This window comes from Larus michahellis, chromosome 4 (assembly GCF_964199755.1).
Source record: "Larus michahellis chromosome 4, bLarMic1.1, whole genome shotgun sequence".
NCBI lineage: Eukaryota > Metazoa > Chordata > Aves > Charadriiformes > Laridae > Larus > Larus michahellis.
In genome coordinates this window covers 89,844,219-89,861,520 of record NC_133899.1, presented here as the reverse complement: position 1 = coordinate 89,861,520, position 17,302 = coordinate 89,844,219, and positions in this window count along the sequence as shown.

The window sequence follows — 17,302 nt, the reverse complement described above, 5'->3', positions numbered from 1 at the left end:
GGTGAGACCTCACCTGGAGTATTGTGTCCTGCTCTGGAGTCCTCAGCACAAGAAGGACATGGACCTGTTGGAGCGGGTCCAGCGGAGGGCCACAAAGATGATCAGAGGGCTGGAACACCTCTGCTGGGAGGACAGGCTGAGAGAGTTGGGGGTGTTCAGCCTGGAGAAGAGAAGGCTCCGGGGAGACCTTAGAGCCCCTTCCAGTACCTGAAGGGGGCCTACAGGAAAGCTGGGGAGGGACTCTTGATCAGGAAGTGTAGTGATAGGACGAGGTATAACAGTTTTAAACTGAAAGAGGGGAGATTTAGATTAGGTATTAGGAAGAAATTCTTGACTGTGAGTGTGGTGAGACACTGGCCCAGGCTGCGCAGGGAAGTTGTGGCTGCCCCATCCCTGGAGGTGTTCAAGGCCAGTTTCGATGGGGCTTTGAGCAGCCTGGTCTGGTGGGAGGTGTCCCTGCCCAGGGCAGGGGGCTGGAACGAGATGGTCTTTAAGGTCCTTTCTAACCCAAATCGTTCTATGATTCTAAGTCACCATCTCCCCAACTCCCTGAAGTAACCTGAGAAAAGGTTATTCCTTACCGATGCTAAACATAAGTCCTGTGCATAAGCAAAATTATAATGTTTAAGCATCTAATCCTGTATATATCCATAGATATCACTGGTATCCAAGCAATCTGTTTTTGTTTTCTTGGCTCTTGCATTATTTATAGGCTGCAATCATCTCCTGGACAAAAAATTCCACATGGCTAGATAGCAGCTCTCTTGGGATAAATCACCACCGTTTTGTTTAATACAAATGACTTCTATTTTAAAGCCTAGGATTGTCCACATGTTTTTCTGTTGCTGCTTAGTTCAAATTTATCCATCCCCCAGATCCTTGTGATCCCCCTTAAGGTACTTAGCGCAAGAAGATCCCCCCTGTAGCCTTCTCATCTTCAAATACATACGCTTAAGCGCCTCATCCCGTCATCTTAGCAAAGGCCCTCCCTACTTTTGGCCAGACTCCTATCACTCCTACGGATTTTCTCTAGAATGTGCATGTTGCTCATGTGAAGATAAGACGTGCCCAACTCCAGCTTATGCCCCAAAATGGCTATTTGTTATGGCATAGTCTTTTTTTTTTTTTTTTTAACGTTTAGAAGTCCCCCTTCCTGAGGATGTAGAAACATTGCCCTTCCCCTGGAAGGAGCGTGCTCCAAGGCTGGCTCTGAGGAGCGCGATGAGGAAGCTTGGTTGGCGCGGCTGGCAGGGAGGACGGAGAAGTCTTGCAAAAGTGATGGCGGTAGTTTTGTCGTGCTGTGTCAATGAGCGCAATCGACTGAAATAGCGACTGCTACAATGCGGGACGCAAGATCAGCTGCTCAGCAGAGGTTGAGTTACGGTGTCGAAGATACCTGCTGAGAGCAGTGTAAATAGCTAGCTAGATCCAAAATACGTGGTTTGCGGTGAAGGTGGTAGATAAAAGGCACGCTTTTTGCAGAACGCTAGCTATAAGTGTTTTTCATGCTGTTTCTTTCAGCTTGGGTGCAAAAATTACCGGTATCGAAGTATTTCCTTGCATTATGTGCAGCCTGATGTTTGAATCACTTCACTATTCTGTCCTCTAGGGAGTGAAACTGGGAAGCCTGTTCCCTGTGGGCAAACCTGGGTAAAACGCATTGAGAAATAAATAGAGAAACATCGATGGAGTCTGTAAAGGTGTAATTTGTATTATTGCGGGCCAGAGGAGAAAAGAAATGTTAACCCAGCCTCGTGCCTTTCGTTAGTGACAGCATGGCATGAGGATCAGAGATTTATCTGGGGATTAAGTAGTAAGAGCAAAGGGGCTAGAGGGAGGAATAGACAAACCTGTGTGGTCTGGGACGGAGCTGCGGGGTTGAGCTTGAATGTATGAAAGGGAAATTTGCGTATATTTATCAGTTGTACCGTTTTCAGTCCTTTCAGTGCCGTGAGACTATTTCTCAGCATAACATTTGGTTTAAAAGCATATTTTTTTAATTAAAAAAAAAAAAGCTTATATCTTGGGGTTTTTTGTCCTTTGGTTCTTGATCCTTTTTAAAAATATCTTTTGCCTTTCAGGGAGACAAGAAGTGGTCCTGTGCAATACCTCATCTCCTTTGATACCTTTCCCGTTGATCCTGCACTTACCTGATGTTATAGCTAGATGTCAGCCTCAGATGTGAATCAGGGGCTTGTCAGTCAGCATCAGATTTATTTTTGCTCCTCATCTCTCAGTACCGTGAGACCGCTGAGATAGCGTGATACCCGTGACTTGCCTCCTTCCCAAAAGCCCAGCCTAGAGCTTTAATTATTAAATTTAACGGAGCCATTAGCAAGGATTTGGTTTTGACAGACTCGGAGGAGTATCTTTGTGTCGACTTTTCTTCGCAGTCTGGTGGACGTCTTATTTTGCAGGTGATGCCCCTGCCCGTAAAGCTGTGCTCAAAAACCCTTTCTCCGAATGCCTTCCCTTACCGGGCGCCAGAAGCTTCACCGCCGGCTCTGCGCGGGCTGGCACGGTGGGCGAGACGCCGAGGCAAGGATAGTTTCAGACCTGGGACAATGACAGCAGCGAGCGTGCTGGAAAACCGGGTGATTCAGCTATTCCAGTAACTCATCACGGTGACCTGGCAGCCTCACAAAACAGCAGGTCACGTTTGGGTGGATTTGGGGATGTACCAGCTCACGGAGGGTCGTGACTCATGGGGTGACTTACAGTGGGAGCAGCGGAGGGTCGGACTGTGGGACTGGCTCGCTGAGGCTGGACCACTGCAGTTCCGAGCAGGCTCTATGGTTTAGAGCGGCGCTGATTTTTACTTTGCCCTGTATGTGCTGGCTTGCCGTGAACTGCAGCCGCTCAAGGCCCTTTTTATGGGAAGCTGGAGTCGTACGTACATTAGGGAGGGGGCACACAGCAGATCCCTAGTGACTTTATCGGTATTTCCAGGATGTTACTCCTGCCTGTGAGTCAGCATCATGAGATGGGATGGACATGCAGATTGTTACTAAATTGTCCTATAAAAGACCTTGATACGAAAACTGTAAATTTTAGAATATAAGGGCTATGTATCCATTATTAAAAGCAAGCAGGCGAGCAAAAAAGCCCTTGTCTTTATGCTAGGCTTCAGAAATGACTGTTTAATGTCTGTGTTGCTGGGAGCTCACTGATCTGCTACAGACATTTAAATGCAAGTGGTTTCCTGAGGGCTTACTAAGCTCTGGTCCCTGTCTCTAACACAGTTTAATTTATCTAATTAATCTTTTTGCCCAGTCTTCTCTTTCCAGAAAGGACTGAAATTGAGAGACTTCTCTGCAAGTCACTGTGGGGTTTTTTCCCTCACTTCAGTAAGTTTAAAGGGAAAACAATTAGCTCCTCAATGGATAAATTCGCAGGGTAGATACGGTGATGAATGCTAAAATTAGTATCTCGGAAAGGAAATGTCATGAACGATAGGTTCTCAAGTTTAACGGAACTCCTCAGTAAACTGGGTTGAAGCTCTGTAGCTGCCTTTTCCTCCCCGTTGAATTACTGAAGTCCCAGAGCCATCTTCCAAATCATAAGCAACCAACAAAATACAAATCCCAACACGAGAGCTTCTCCGGTGAGCTGGAAATATTAGCTCTTGGTTTGCCCGTGACATTGCCTGTGCCTTTTGTTGCACTCTTGCTTCTCCCGTTCCCGTTCATTTCAGCTGCTTGTCTGCTCGGGGATGATTTCCATTCCTGCTTTTGTTGCCTGCCAAACTCAGGGCGAGGAAAAGCAGCAGGTGTAAACACGAAGCTGTCAGCAGAACAAACTCACGGGTGGTATTTTGAATGCTTAGGTGACTTGCTGGAGGAACAGGAATATTTTATTATGATTATTTTCACTTTAGGAGGGATGCTTTTCTTTTATTTCTTTTTTCTCCTCCGCCTTTTACAAGAAGACAGGGAGTTGGGAGGCAAAGATTTGGGCTCTGTGGCTTAATTACTAATATCCTAAAATAATTTCTGTTGGAAGGGATGTTTGGAGGCCATCTGGGAGTGGGAGGGTGTGTGGGAGTGGACTTGCGGGGTGCCAGGGCTGTCCCCTGGCAGGGTGCAGCCTTCCAGCCCAGCTCTGGCCAGGTGGCTGGGACATGGCCATGCGGTCTGGTCACGGGCGGTGCTGCCTCCTTCCCTTCCACCACGACCTTTGGCTACTCGGGGCTGCTCCGGGGTGGCAGCAGCTAGACCTCTCTGTCACCCTAATTCAGAAATCTCAGCAGAGGTCAACCCTTTCAAAACAAGGACAAAGAATGTAAGGCTTCTGTCGCCCCATCACTCAGTACTTGCTGTATCTTGTGAAGGACATCTCCGAGAAGAACAATTACTTTGCAGATACTGAGTCATCCTTGTGAAGTGCTTCCAGAAACTGAGCTAAAAGAACTAATGGAAGCACAAAGTTCTTGATTTAGGTTTTCTGTGCACCCTCATTCAAATCTGGGAGTTACTGCCCAAGGATTTTGTCCCTTATTTCCTATATTTTAAAATGTTTTATCCCAGGGGAAATACGTCATCTCTAGCTCTTGAGAGTGCCCAGCCTAATTTGGACTGTGAGGCAAGCTAGCATGCCAATATTTTCTAGGTTTTTTTAAGAAGTAAGTAGACCATACTTTGCCCATCAGTACCTTTATGGCTAGTAGCCACATTTTGCAGTGTGTGCTTAAGCATCACTTGCGTATTGTAGCAGCAACTTTATAGTTGGCACTAGTTTTGGTTCTTCATTCGTGACTAAGGCAGCTACGCACACCATAAATAAAAATTACTACTGGATTATCTGGGAAATAACTATCAAATATCCAAACCCAGAGCTATGCAAAAAATGGTTATTTCTCTCCTGCTCAGTGGCTTCTTACTTACTGGAAGTAATGAATGCAGACAATTATCTTACAGGATGTGTAGGATTATGAATATCTAATAGGGCAGGCGTTAACGTTGACAAGTGACTACATTTAATTTTCAGTGGAAATGCTTCAAACGTCTAACTCTGTGTTAACATTGCTACTGATTAACATTTGCTGGGATGTCAGAGGGTTAAACTAGGAGAGTAAACGAGCTATCCTGTTCTGCATGGGTTCACAGGAACCGGAAGGATGCTTGGTTATATGTCTGATCGCCAGAGTGAAGTCAGGTGAGGCCGAGGGCAGTCCTTGGATAAGAGAAGTGGACGGGAAATGCGAAGAAGTAGGAGGTTTGGCAATGTCACTCTTGCTTCTGAGTCACCAGTGAGCTAAAAATCTGGGCAGAGTGTGAGGGGGTGTATTGACAGGGTAAGCTAATTGCTGTCACAACAGTTGCCTCTAATCTTATTTTCATGTATTTATAGTGTAGAAGATAACATTTTCTCTCAAGTGAGCGCTCTTCCAGGCCCCTTGGCACAAAGGGACCATTTCCTATCAGCATCTTATGAAGCAATACCCTGATTACTCAAAGGGGATCGTTACTGCTGCCTCGCCAGGTTTGGCTGAGTACGTCTTCAGGTTGAATTCAAGAGCTCTAATGGCCTTGATTACAGCCTAATAACGAGCTTTGGTGCCATGCTTAGACCCTGAGCGGGAAGAATAGCAAGCAAAGAGGGAGCTGAAATATGGGACCATTGGGACAGTTTCCAACCTCGACTTGTGATCTTCCTTTGTGCTCCCAGGCTTTACCCTGTCCATGACTCAATTACTTATTTTCTACAAGTATGAAAGATTGCTCTGATGTGGCTGGTTCTTTGTTTATGAGGACTGTTTTCAGCCCATGTCCTTAGCAATTGAATTTGCTTCCACATTGTTGTATTCAGAGATGCCTTTTATTTGCCGTAATTATCTGCTCCTAGCACAGCTCTGCCACACAAAGGTTCGTGTGTGTGCGCCTGTATATTGGAAACCGCTGCCCTTTGTGCTCTGGCTCTAGGTGGGAAAGCATAATACGGAAAGCAGGATGAACGTTTTGTGGGGTTTTTTGGATCAGGGGAAGAGAACAAAGTTTTCAAAGCTGCAAATAGCATTCGAGTTCCCTCACCCTCCTGTTTATGGGGCAGGGAATCAAATCACTGGGAGTAAAAGGAAAGATAAACAGCACCTTCCTTTATTTCTTCCTTCCCTCAACAACGTTATCTGCATAACCCTCTCCGCTTTTCATCTGATTTGTTTGGGACTCGGTGGTGCCGTAAACACGAAATCAAAACAGATAGTCAACATCAAAGGAGAAAGCTGTTATTTTACATTGCTTTATATATATTTGTATGTATACTCTATTTATTGTATTTTATGTATTTATTTCTACTCTTCATTAGCTTGCTTACACATCCCAAAGTTTTTTTCCATTTGTCAAACTTTGGCTCTCTATCCCCACTTCCAGCTGCTCCCCTGTTGTGATTTATACAGGTTTGGAAAGTAATTACAGCTGGTTTTTTTTAACTGCTGGTGCATCCATGTGCATAAGTCCCTAGGTATGTCGAAGAACCCTTTTGTTGACTAGCCCAGAGAACTGATGTTAGCTGTACCCTTCAGGAAATATAAAATCAACTGCGGTGCTCTGAGATTTTTTAGTTTTGTCTTGCTAAGGAGCCCAAAACATGACTAATTTAAACTTTTTTTGTTTGTTTCCTAATTCCAGTTGAGGCTGGTAGAAGATGACACATTTAATAGTCTCAGTTCTTTACTAGGAGGATAGTTTCTGCCTTTGCCATCCTTTTGGATTTGCCGACATGTCAGTAAAGGCATCTCCACATCCCTTTTAATGCAGAGGGGCCTGGCTTTAGGTACCTTACACAAACGTCGATCAGCATTAACTACACAGTGGAGTTTGCTTCCATGTTTAAATGAAATCTCTATCTGGTTACATCTCGCTATCTGAGGGCCTCCTGTTAACATAGCTGTCACATTTCCCTGGACAGTGCGAAGACATTTTTATCTGGTTTTACAGTTCATAAAAAGAAAACGAAGAAATACGTTTCCAAAGCAGCAACTAATTTTACTTGTTTCTATTTCGGGAAGCCCGATTTGAGGCGTTTGCCAAGCTGTCAGGCCAGCTTGCCTACGTTTGCAGGGGAGCTCGGCGGCGGCGCTGGGCGCTCGTCCCACGCTCTTGACTTCCAGTGTCACGACTCTCCTGCAATATAAAGTGCTTTTTCCTTTTTTTCTTGATCTGGTCGGATCTGTCCCCCTCTGTTCTCATTCTGAAGTTCAAGTTGAGTAAGTGTAGCTCGTGTCGTGGCCGCAGACCCGTCAGACACTTCGTGAGCACTGCAGCCTGGCCGGTCGCGAGGGCTGCCCTTGCCAAAGAGCAGCTTGCTCACCTTGCAGCGCGGCTGGCGATGGCGTGGAGCACGTCAGTGTCCTCAAGACCACCGCGATTAAATTGCTGTGGAGATAAGGGAAAGCCATCTGCGATTTGTTCCCCCTGCCTGCTCGCTATTCAGAAAGACGGTGCCAGACGTGACTGCCAAGCCTGGCTGACTGGATGCCAGGCTGTCATGTGGAGCAGACCTGGCAGCTGCCGAGACTGGGTCAGAGGTTTGGTGACCCATTTGCAGGTGACATTGTACGTACGTGTGGAAAAGGCTTGGCTGTCAGTTGATGGAGGGAAGCTGCGGCGAAGGGTGTGCTGGTTGCTGGAGCGCGCCTTTTACAGCTGGCGTCTTTGCACTGCGGGGTGGTGATCCTCGCCGAGCTGATAATATGTTCTCGCTCTCTTCAGACATACGGCTGTGACAGTTGGTCTTGTGCCTGCTCCTTCCCTGGAGAAAGAGAGGTGTGTGGGACTTATCCCCAGCATCGCTGTAAGATGGCGACCTTAGAGAGAGGCAGGTCTGTGGGACTTACCCCGGCATCGCTGTAAGATGATGGCCTTGGGGTCGCTGGTGTGCCTATGGCAAGATGGTCATCAGAGAGAGACCTTAGAGCAGTCTTCCAGTGTCTGAAGGGGGCCTACAAGAAAGATGGAGAGGGACTTTTTACAAGGGCATGTAGAGATAGGATGAGGGGTAATGGTTTTAAACTGAAAGAGGGCAGATTTAGATTGGATATTAGGAAGAAATTTTTCACTCTGAGGGTGGTGAGCCCCTGACCCAGGTTGCCCAGAGAAGCTGTGGCTGCCCCATCCCTGGAGGTGTCCAAGGCCAGGCTGGATGGGGCTTGGAGCAGCCTGGTCTGGTGGGAGGTGTCCCTGCCCAGGGCAGGGGGTGGCACTAGGTGATCTTCAAGGTCCCTTCCAACCCAAACCATTCTATGATTGTGATCCTGTCGATGCTGAAAGGATTGGGGCAGGCTATGGGGGTGTTTGTGTGGGGCACGAGGACGGGGCGTGTGGGCTGGGTGCAGTTCTGTTGACTTCTCAGGTAATGAACAGGCGCCGTGAACCTTCTGGGCAAGTGTCTGAAGTTCTTTGATATACTAGCTAATGTACATCGGGAAACAATATCACATTGCTTAAACAAAACCAAAAATAAAAAAATAAAAAAAAAGAAGTGTTAAAGGAATATTAGGATTGCTGAAATACTACGGTTAAGGATCCAAAGTTTAGGAAGTGCCAGAAGCAAGATGTCCTGGGTGTCTGCTTTTTGCATTTGTGACATCAAGTCTTTTTGTCACGATGATACAGTTTCTAAGGGCATGATCATATACTGTTCTTTCCGGTGTTGGCCTTACACAGCAGTGAGTTAGCAAGAAGTTATTTAATCGTTTGTTTTATTAAAAAAGAACAGTATGTGAGACTCCACGCTTGATTTACTGTACTTAACTAAATTCTCTAGATATAAAATTCTTATTTTCTCTCCCTCCCTTTTCCTCTTGAGTTCTTCACAGTGCTGATCCCTAAATACTATATTGGCAGTAAGGTGTATTCACCTCATCTCTGGATGAGATTTGGTGGATTATGAGGATGCTATAATCGCTATTATGTAAATAAGGGACCGAAACACTGGGAAAGGGAAAATGAGTATTTTACTTATTTTGTGCATGAAAAATGAACCTGATTTTGAGGCGTACACTGTGTAGTATTTTATAGGTTCAGAGCTTCCACATCCCAGTGCTATCTCTTTTTTTATACCTGGATGTTCATCCCAATCCTGTTCCCGTTGTTGGCTTCACTCTTCAGACCTTCCTCTTTGGAACCTGTTTCCGTCTCCATATTCTTCCATAGTCCATGCTCTCACCCCACTTACAGGTTCCTTCCTTGAGCCTCATTATGTTCCCTTCTCGTTAGGTTCCTCCTTTTGCTCGTTTTGCTGCGGTCCAACACAGCTTTTGAGTTAGACGTGGGTGGTGGTGTCATTCACAGCGCTTGTGATCCAACAGGAATGTCACTGGCACTACTAGATGGAGAGGGTTGGGCTTTTTATATACAAGTACCCAAAATACCAGCTGCAGAGAAGGGTGTTTCTGCTGGTCCCTCTGGGCTGGGGAGTGCTGAGTTCAGCGGGGGGTCCGGTACCGGAGCAACCCCCTCACTTATGGGAGCAGCGAGGGGCAGGAGGATGGGCTCGGCTGATCTTAGCTGCTGAATGGAAATATTCTTACGTGTAAAAATAAAATGACTTTTAGATTGGTTGTGTTGCGTGCGTTTTCACAGAAACCGCGTTGAACTTACTCCTGATGCAAACAGCACTATCTTGCCTGATCGCGAGTTCGTTGTTCAAAGCTCTGGAGTGCTAGAGCTTGTTAAAGCAGAGGTCACCGGTGCTTTTGCGTGTGGTTGAGTAATGGTGTATTGTTCTACCTTGGTTCTGCCATTTCGGCTAAAACATTCCAGAGTTTTCAGCCTGAGGTGGGCTCTGGCGCTGTACGCTTCACGCCAGAGGACTGAAGTTTGACAAAGTGATCAGCAGCTGAGAACGAGGTGTGAGAGTGGGAAATCTCACTCAGCTGTAATAAAATGATGATGATGATGTTCGTAAAAGTGATACCTGCTATTTAATTGTTCCCTGATGGGGTTTGAAGCTTCCTATGAGCAACGCGGGTGGCGCAGGCAGAGGGCTGCCTATCCCAGCACTCCCAGTGCGTTTGAGCAGCAAGTGCCCGTGGTGGGCTTACGGCGATGAGTTCTCATTGATCCTCGCTGATGCAAGGTTAAAGCTGTGGTATTTGCTTGTGCTCTGATTTTTATACGGTATGCTAATTGCCCTCTTGAATTGGAATTGCTTGTTCAGCACAGTGTAAGAGATATCAGAAGTGGCTTCATGATGCTGTGTTGCAAACAGCGTCGAACCTTTTCCTGTTAATGTAGAAATGCTGTTCAGGTTTTCGCAGGCCAAATTAGGCGTCAACACGTTTTTATTCCGCTCACAATATGCGTGCGTGTGCACGCATGCATATGCGTACACAGTTGTGATTTTTTATTGTTGTGCTACCAGCGATGCTGTCCAGAAGAACTTTTTTTTCCTAACATCATGGTGGGAACCTGATGATGATTTTGGAAGTGGATGCAGCTGCCTGAAAATGAAAAAGAAAAGTCAAAATAGAAACACAAATATTTTGTGCCTGCGCAGAAGGAATAAAAGGTAATTAGCCAAGGATAAATAAATGAATTTATTTTGAAAGACCTAAAACGGTGACCCAAAATGTTTTGAAAGCTTTTCTTTCTGATGACATTTCTATGTTCAAAGTTTCAGTCCCGGAATCCTTAGACGAAAGTGATAACTGTTGGCAGGGGAGAGTAATGGAAAGTTATGCCTGAGAGAGGAAATCATCTCACTTTTAAAAGTGGACATTGCTATTTCAGTTTTTAATTCTGATAATTAGCAGTAGCAGCTCATCCTCAAATTGCTCTTCTAACACTAGGTGGTCCAGAACTGCATGAGGTGACTTAATGTGCCATTTTATCCCGAGTCTGTAATTGGAAAAAGACAGGAACAGCTAACTGCTATTAATTGCACAAGCTATTTACAGCAAGGAAAATTTTGTTTCTCATTTATAGACATATAGAACAGTGGTAGTGCTGCTGCAAAGTGATGCACTTCAAAGGTCTTGCTTTAATGTTATGTATCAAATACTAATTTCTGCTACTGGAAGTCTGTCTCAGCCTGTAATTCATGTGCATTTAGTCAGGGCACCTCTATTGCTTCCCAGCTTGTTTTTAACATATTCCCCAGCGGCCGCTTTTCTTGTGTGTCCTCGTGTGTTCCCCTCACCTCCCAAGTGGATACGGCAGCCTCCTTGGGTGTGATCTCTGGTATCTCTCTGCATTCTTGCCAGCCTTTCTGGTGGCCACCGACGGGTGGAAGACGCTTCTGTGATTCCTGTCTTACGTTAGCTTTTGAGTTAGACGTGGGTGGTGTTGTCATTCACAGCGCTTGTGATCCAACAGGAATGTCACTGGCACTACTGGATGGAGAGGGTTGGGCTTTTTATATACCAGAACCCAAAATACCAGCTGCAGAGAAGGGTGTTTCTGCTGGTCCCTCTGGGCTGGGGAGTGCAGCGGGGGGTCCGGTACCGGAGCAACCCCCTCACTTATGGGAGCAGCGAGGGGCAGGAGGATGGGTGGAAGATGCTTCTGTGATTCCTGTCTTACGTTGTGTCCGCTCTCTACCTGCGCTCTGCAGATGGAATCAGGATACCTTAAGAATATTACTGAGTAACAAAGAGATGTCCCGGTACTGCAGTTCACACATACGTTATACCCGAGGGTGAAAAAATGCGTTCTGGTTTGCATTTTGTGTCGAAATCGCTGTTAATGCGGGCTAGGTTAACGTAAATTGCAAATGTAAGCATCTGTGCACATAATTCAAAGTGATAACACGTTTGTGTTTGTGAGAGATGTGGGAGAAGAACTGAAAGAAAAATCACACTTAAACACGTGCTACAGTTTTCTTCCTAAAACGTCATCTGCTGGTGTCTTCTGCTGGACCTCCTGCCTAAGCCTTTTCTTGTGGTGGACCACATTATTGTTTATAGCTGATTTCCACTTTAGGTTCTTCCAGTGGATCCTGATGGACTTTTTTATCATCATCACTGGATGCCCAGTGATGTTTTTCCTAAACAAACTCTTAACAGTGTGATAAGGAGATGCCGAGCTGGTTATGGCTAAGGTCAGGACTTGCATTGATTCTTCAGGAAGCCAGAGGTGCAAAGGCTCGAGGTGTAATTAGAGGTGGAACAGATGTTACATGTGTATCGAAACTTCATTGTGGATCACTCTCTGAAACGGTTTACAATTTGCCAGTTATTTTCCAGATGATCTTTTTTAATGGGCTGAGGTAGCAGATGTGTTTGTTGTATCCCACTCTTTAAAGTCATTTTGGGAAGTTAAACAGATGGATGCATTTTGAAATTCAGCAGCATCTCTTTCAGCATCTGTAGCGTCGTCGTTTCGCGTGCCAAGCGGGATAGAAGGGAAGAGAGCATCTGATAAGTACTTTGCCTGTGACAAGCTGACCCATTTGCCACCAGCCAATAATATACTAATGTTATGACAGGAATGATTGACTGCTGCTGCTTTGACAGCAGAGTGATTTGAGTTTCCAGAGAGTTATCTGTCTGGTTTTGTTGTTGTTTTTTTTTTAAATTTTGGAGTAGCTTGAATACAGGTTGTTTTACTGCTGGAATAAACAAAGCTTATGTTAATTCTCATACAGGAGGTGATTGTGTCTCAGTACGCAGAAAATCATTCCATCAATTGAATTCCATCTATGTGGAACAAAAAGGTTTTATATTACAATGATGGCAAAAGGAAATATGAAATACAGAGAGATTATCTCTCAGTGCTTTGCCTTCTGTTTGTTGTTTGTCTTCCAGTGTTAAACGTCAGCCGGATCTTTCTTGGTGGTGATACGGAACATTAAGACTGTGTGATGTTTTGACATTGACACCTTCCCCAAATATTCCAAACACTGAGAGCAGCGTTATTAAAAATCATATGAGTGGGTGTGTAAGGTAAATGCAATGCTGTCAGGTCTTCATACCGTACTTTAAACAGGGTTGAGTTGCATACGGCACCATGGGTAAAACTCAGGGTGGCAGGAAACCTTAGGGTGGAATAATATCCTGTCACCTTAAAAAAAAGTAAAATTGATTAAATGTTGAAATATCAAACTTGTTTAAGGCAACAAACATGTCATTAATCATTACACTGGGAAGTTCCTTTGTTTTGGTATGAAACAAAATATTAGGACAGCATTTAGGGTTTTTTTTTCTGTCATCTTTGGGTGGTGGATATTACAAAAGCTTGAAAAAATCAGTATTAAAACAGCAGGAGGGTTTGCTAATGGGAGAATGAGAGAACAAAGGAAACATAAGGAAATTTGAGAAGAGAAGTTCGATACTGCCGTGTGTGAGGCTGCGTGGTGGCCCTGCAGCACTTTAGGTGTGAGTATTCTGTGGTAAATTAATAGAGAGATTAAAGAATAACTGTTTCCTGTACATTTCCTTGCAAAGTGATCTTTGAAGCTTTCTGGTTTAAAATGGAGCGTAATGTTCGGCGGGTGCTAGTAAGCCGCTCCCATGAATGTACACGTGATTTTTAAATATAAAATGGAACGGTGCTTTCTGTTGTTCTTCCGCAGCTACCGGGGTAATCCTCGTCAAATTGCCTTGTGATAAACCGTCACATTGGAGGTGGAGGTGGCAGATCGGCTTTTTCGGACATTGACCCTCAAGAATGGCCATGGCTGTTGGGCTGAAGGTTGACTGGAGTTATGTCTATGTAAATCTGAAGAAGTTTTGCTGAAACTTTTTACTTAAGAATTTCAGTAGGACCATTAGCATACTCCAAATTTTATCTTCTAAGGATGCACTTTTATTTTCCACAAATGTCAAATCAGGACTAATCTTTCTTTAAAGAGCTGTGGAGGTAGGCAACATTCATACAGGGCATTGTGTTAAGCATTTTCTGTGTTTCCTTTTATATCATCGTGAACTATCTAGGTTTATTTATTTATTTATTCTGGTAACACATTCAGAAATAGCTGGTGTTTGTAACGCTGCAATTAATCATTGTGACATTCTATGGTGCATTGCAGGTGACCTCCGGCAGCGACCCGCTCCTGAATGGTTGCCCTGTGGGAATGCTCTCTTTTTTTGGCTTCTAGGGAAGAGCGGCTGCTGGCAGACTTTCGTTGTGAAGTGTACTTGGCAAAGCCTGCAAGTGTGGGACAGTATTTGTTGTTCTCTGATATCTACTTGGCAGTTGGTGAGCACCACAAGCCCTACTTGTGTGCACTAGCAGCCCAGAAAGCCGATCGTATCCTGGGCTGCATCAGGAGAAGCGTGGCCAGCAGGTCGAGGGAGTTGATTCTCCCCCTCTACTCCACTCTCGTGAGACCCCACCTGGAGTACTGCGTCCAATTCTGGAGCCCCTACTACAAGAAAGATACGGACGTGCTGGAACGTGTCCAGAGAAGGGCCACGAGGATGATCAGAGGGCTGGAGCACCTCTCCCGTGAGGACAGACTGAGAGAGTTGGGGTTGTTCAGTCTGGAGAAAAGAAGGCTCCGAGGAGACCTTATAGTGGCCTACCAGTATCTTAAGGGGGCCTACAAGAAAGCTGGGGAGGGACTTTTTAGGATGGCGGGTAATGGTAGGACTAGAGGGAATGGATTAAAATTAGAGATGGGTTGATTCAGACTAGATGTTAGGGAGAAGTTCTTCACCATGAGGGTGGTGAGACACTGGAACAGGTTGCCCAGAGAGGTGGTGGAAGCCCCATCCCTGGAAGTTCTTAAGGCCAGGCTGGATGGGGCTCTGAGCAACCTGATCTAGTGGGAGGTGTCCCTGCCCAGGGCAGGGGGGTTGGAACTAGATGATCGTTAAGGTCCCTTCCAACCCTAACAGTTCTATGATTCTATGATTCGACTTCCGTGACTCCAGAACTGCACTGTGCACCATCAACTGAACTGTAGGCATGGGCTCAGTATAAAAGAGGATTTTTTTAATTCAAATTGATCAGTAATGTGTACTGATGGGAAGGGAGATAGTGTAACAGTAAGATAGGATCAGAATGGTTATCTAAAGAAGATCTTGATAAATACTTCTAATTTGGAATTCAAATCCTGGCGCTGGCTGTAGAGAAACTACATTGATTTAGAACAGGTGAAAAATCTGACTCTCACCATTTAGTTGGAATTGCGATACATTTGCTCTTTACAAAATAGCTGAAGTTGCTTAATGATAATCTGGCCAATTTGTGTTTGTTCAAAACTGCTGATGTGGGAGGGACTGATGGCAGCTGAGGCTGGGTTGGAATGTTTAAGCAGATCCAGTTGAAAAAAAAAAAAAGGCTTTGAAATATAGCCTTTGCTTCCAATCTGCGTCTCAGGTGGTGTCTACCTTTAGGCTCTGACAACTCTTTCAGATGATGGAGCAGGTGTATTTGAAATGCGCCAGTAAGGGACAGCAAGGTTACAGAAGGTGACTACCTGATGATGTGAGATTGTTGGCTTGTAAGTAGTGGATATTTTTTTCCCTGCCACTTCTTGAGAAGGTAGGGAGAATTAACAGCACAGGGAAGAGTGCATTTTTTTCGGTCCTCGTCTTCCTATTTCATCTTAACGTGATGGTTCTTTAAGTCAAGAGTAGTTGTGGTGTTTGGATCATCATCATCTGCCTTCTGTGATATTCTCATTAGTCACAGATGTTTTCCTTGCTTTTCCAGATACACAACGCCATAGGCAATGTGAAATCAGGCATAAAATAATATAGGAGCTAGTACTATTAACCTTGTGGAAACAAAGGACGCACGACTAGATTAAGAATACCCAGATGCACATCTCTGTTGGGAAGACGTGACTCGCAAGGATCTTTCTGAAGTGGTATTGAAATATTTATTCCAGGTGCCGTTAGTGGCATGGAAAGATGATGTCTCGTCTTATGGTCGCAGATGTTAGGAGATACGCAAGTCGAGGTGAGCTATAGGTTGGCATGACAAAGCTACTCTGTTAGCGTCATAAAGATTATTCATGCATTTCTGTTTTACATGGTGGTCACTGCTGCGACTACAGTACAGACATACAACGTGCATCTAATTGTTACAACACTGCAGGAAGCATTAATTGAAATAAGCTCTTGCGGTCTTCATGCCTTCCACTTCCATTCCTGACGAGTTTAAGGCCGAGGAATGAAGTTTGCATGCAAAGGCAGGGAGATGGACCTTTTCAAAGCCAATCACAGAACCCCTCTCAGGATGTCTGTCTCCAGCCAGCTGAGCCAAATTTTTATTAGATTCTGAGAAACCGATATGGCTACAGATCCAAAAGCGATGGAAGCATAATGAAATCAAAGACGTGCACGTTGATCAAAATGCATTTGCCGTGACAATAGAAATTTATGTAGTTTTTGAGTGAAGCACCACCAGAGTTAGATTAATATAAAATGGCGATGTAGTCCAGTGATAAATGCATCAGGAAATAAAAAAAATACCAGTCTGGAATGAGGTGGGAAAAGTATTTCAGTGCCATTGTGATGCCAGCTCCTACTGTTCATGCTTACATTGCGAACCCATGAAGTGTTCTGGTACAGAAACAGGATTAAATAAGAGCATTGTTCAGAAGATGCTCATTTAAAATGGTGCCGTTTTGCGTCACTGTGCAAAAGCGTCTGCCTGTATGACTAGTGTGGCTAGTGAGGCTGTCTGTGTGTCTTCTGAAAGCGAGCGTACCGACTGCTCTTGTCCAGGTGGAACTTAGCTTATGTATTTGTTAAAACATGCCGCTGTTATAAAATGAGGTGGATTTAAACCCAGTGTGAATTAGAGACGTGTCAGGGGATTACAAAAGGGATTTGAGATCAGAATTAGTGTAATGCAGACAAGATTTCTGTGAAAAGAACTGGGAACAGAACCAAGGTTTCCTCCTTTTCTCTCTGCTCCATATAAAGAACTCACATGTACAGATTATAATTGCCGTGGTGAGAGGATGCCAAATTAGATAATGCTTCTACCCACATTCCTCTTTTCTAACCTCTACTGTTCCTCTGGTGGGCACACAACAAAAAAATTAGGAGCTTGATCCCATTTACACCTTTATGGGTTCTTTCATGAAATGGTAACGTACATCTGTAGACGGGATCAGGCTTTTACATGTTCGATGCTCCAATCGGGGACAAAAGATGGATGTGAATGTGCGCAATGCCTGCAGTACCAAAAATAGGTCCATATTTATTCCTGTCATAACTTCCCTTAAGTTGATGGAGCTGTGCCAAGGCTGAATATGCCCACAGTCTATAGGACAGCTGGCCGCCTGGCAGCAGTCAAGTTTGACGAGAATGGTTGTGTAAGAACGATTAAGCCTTCTGATATTGACAGTACATGGTGACATTTTAGGAATATTCACCTCGGCTTAAAACGATTTTCTGGGAGAT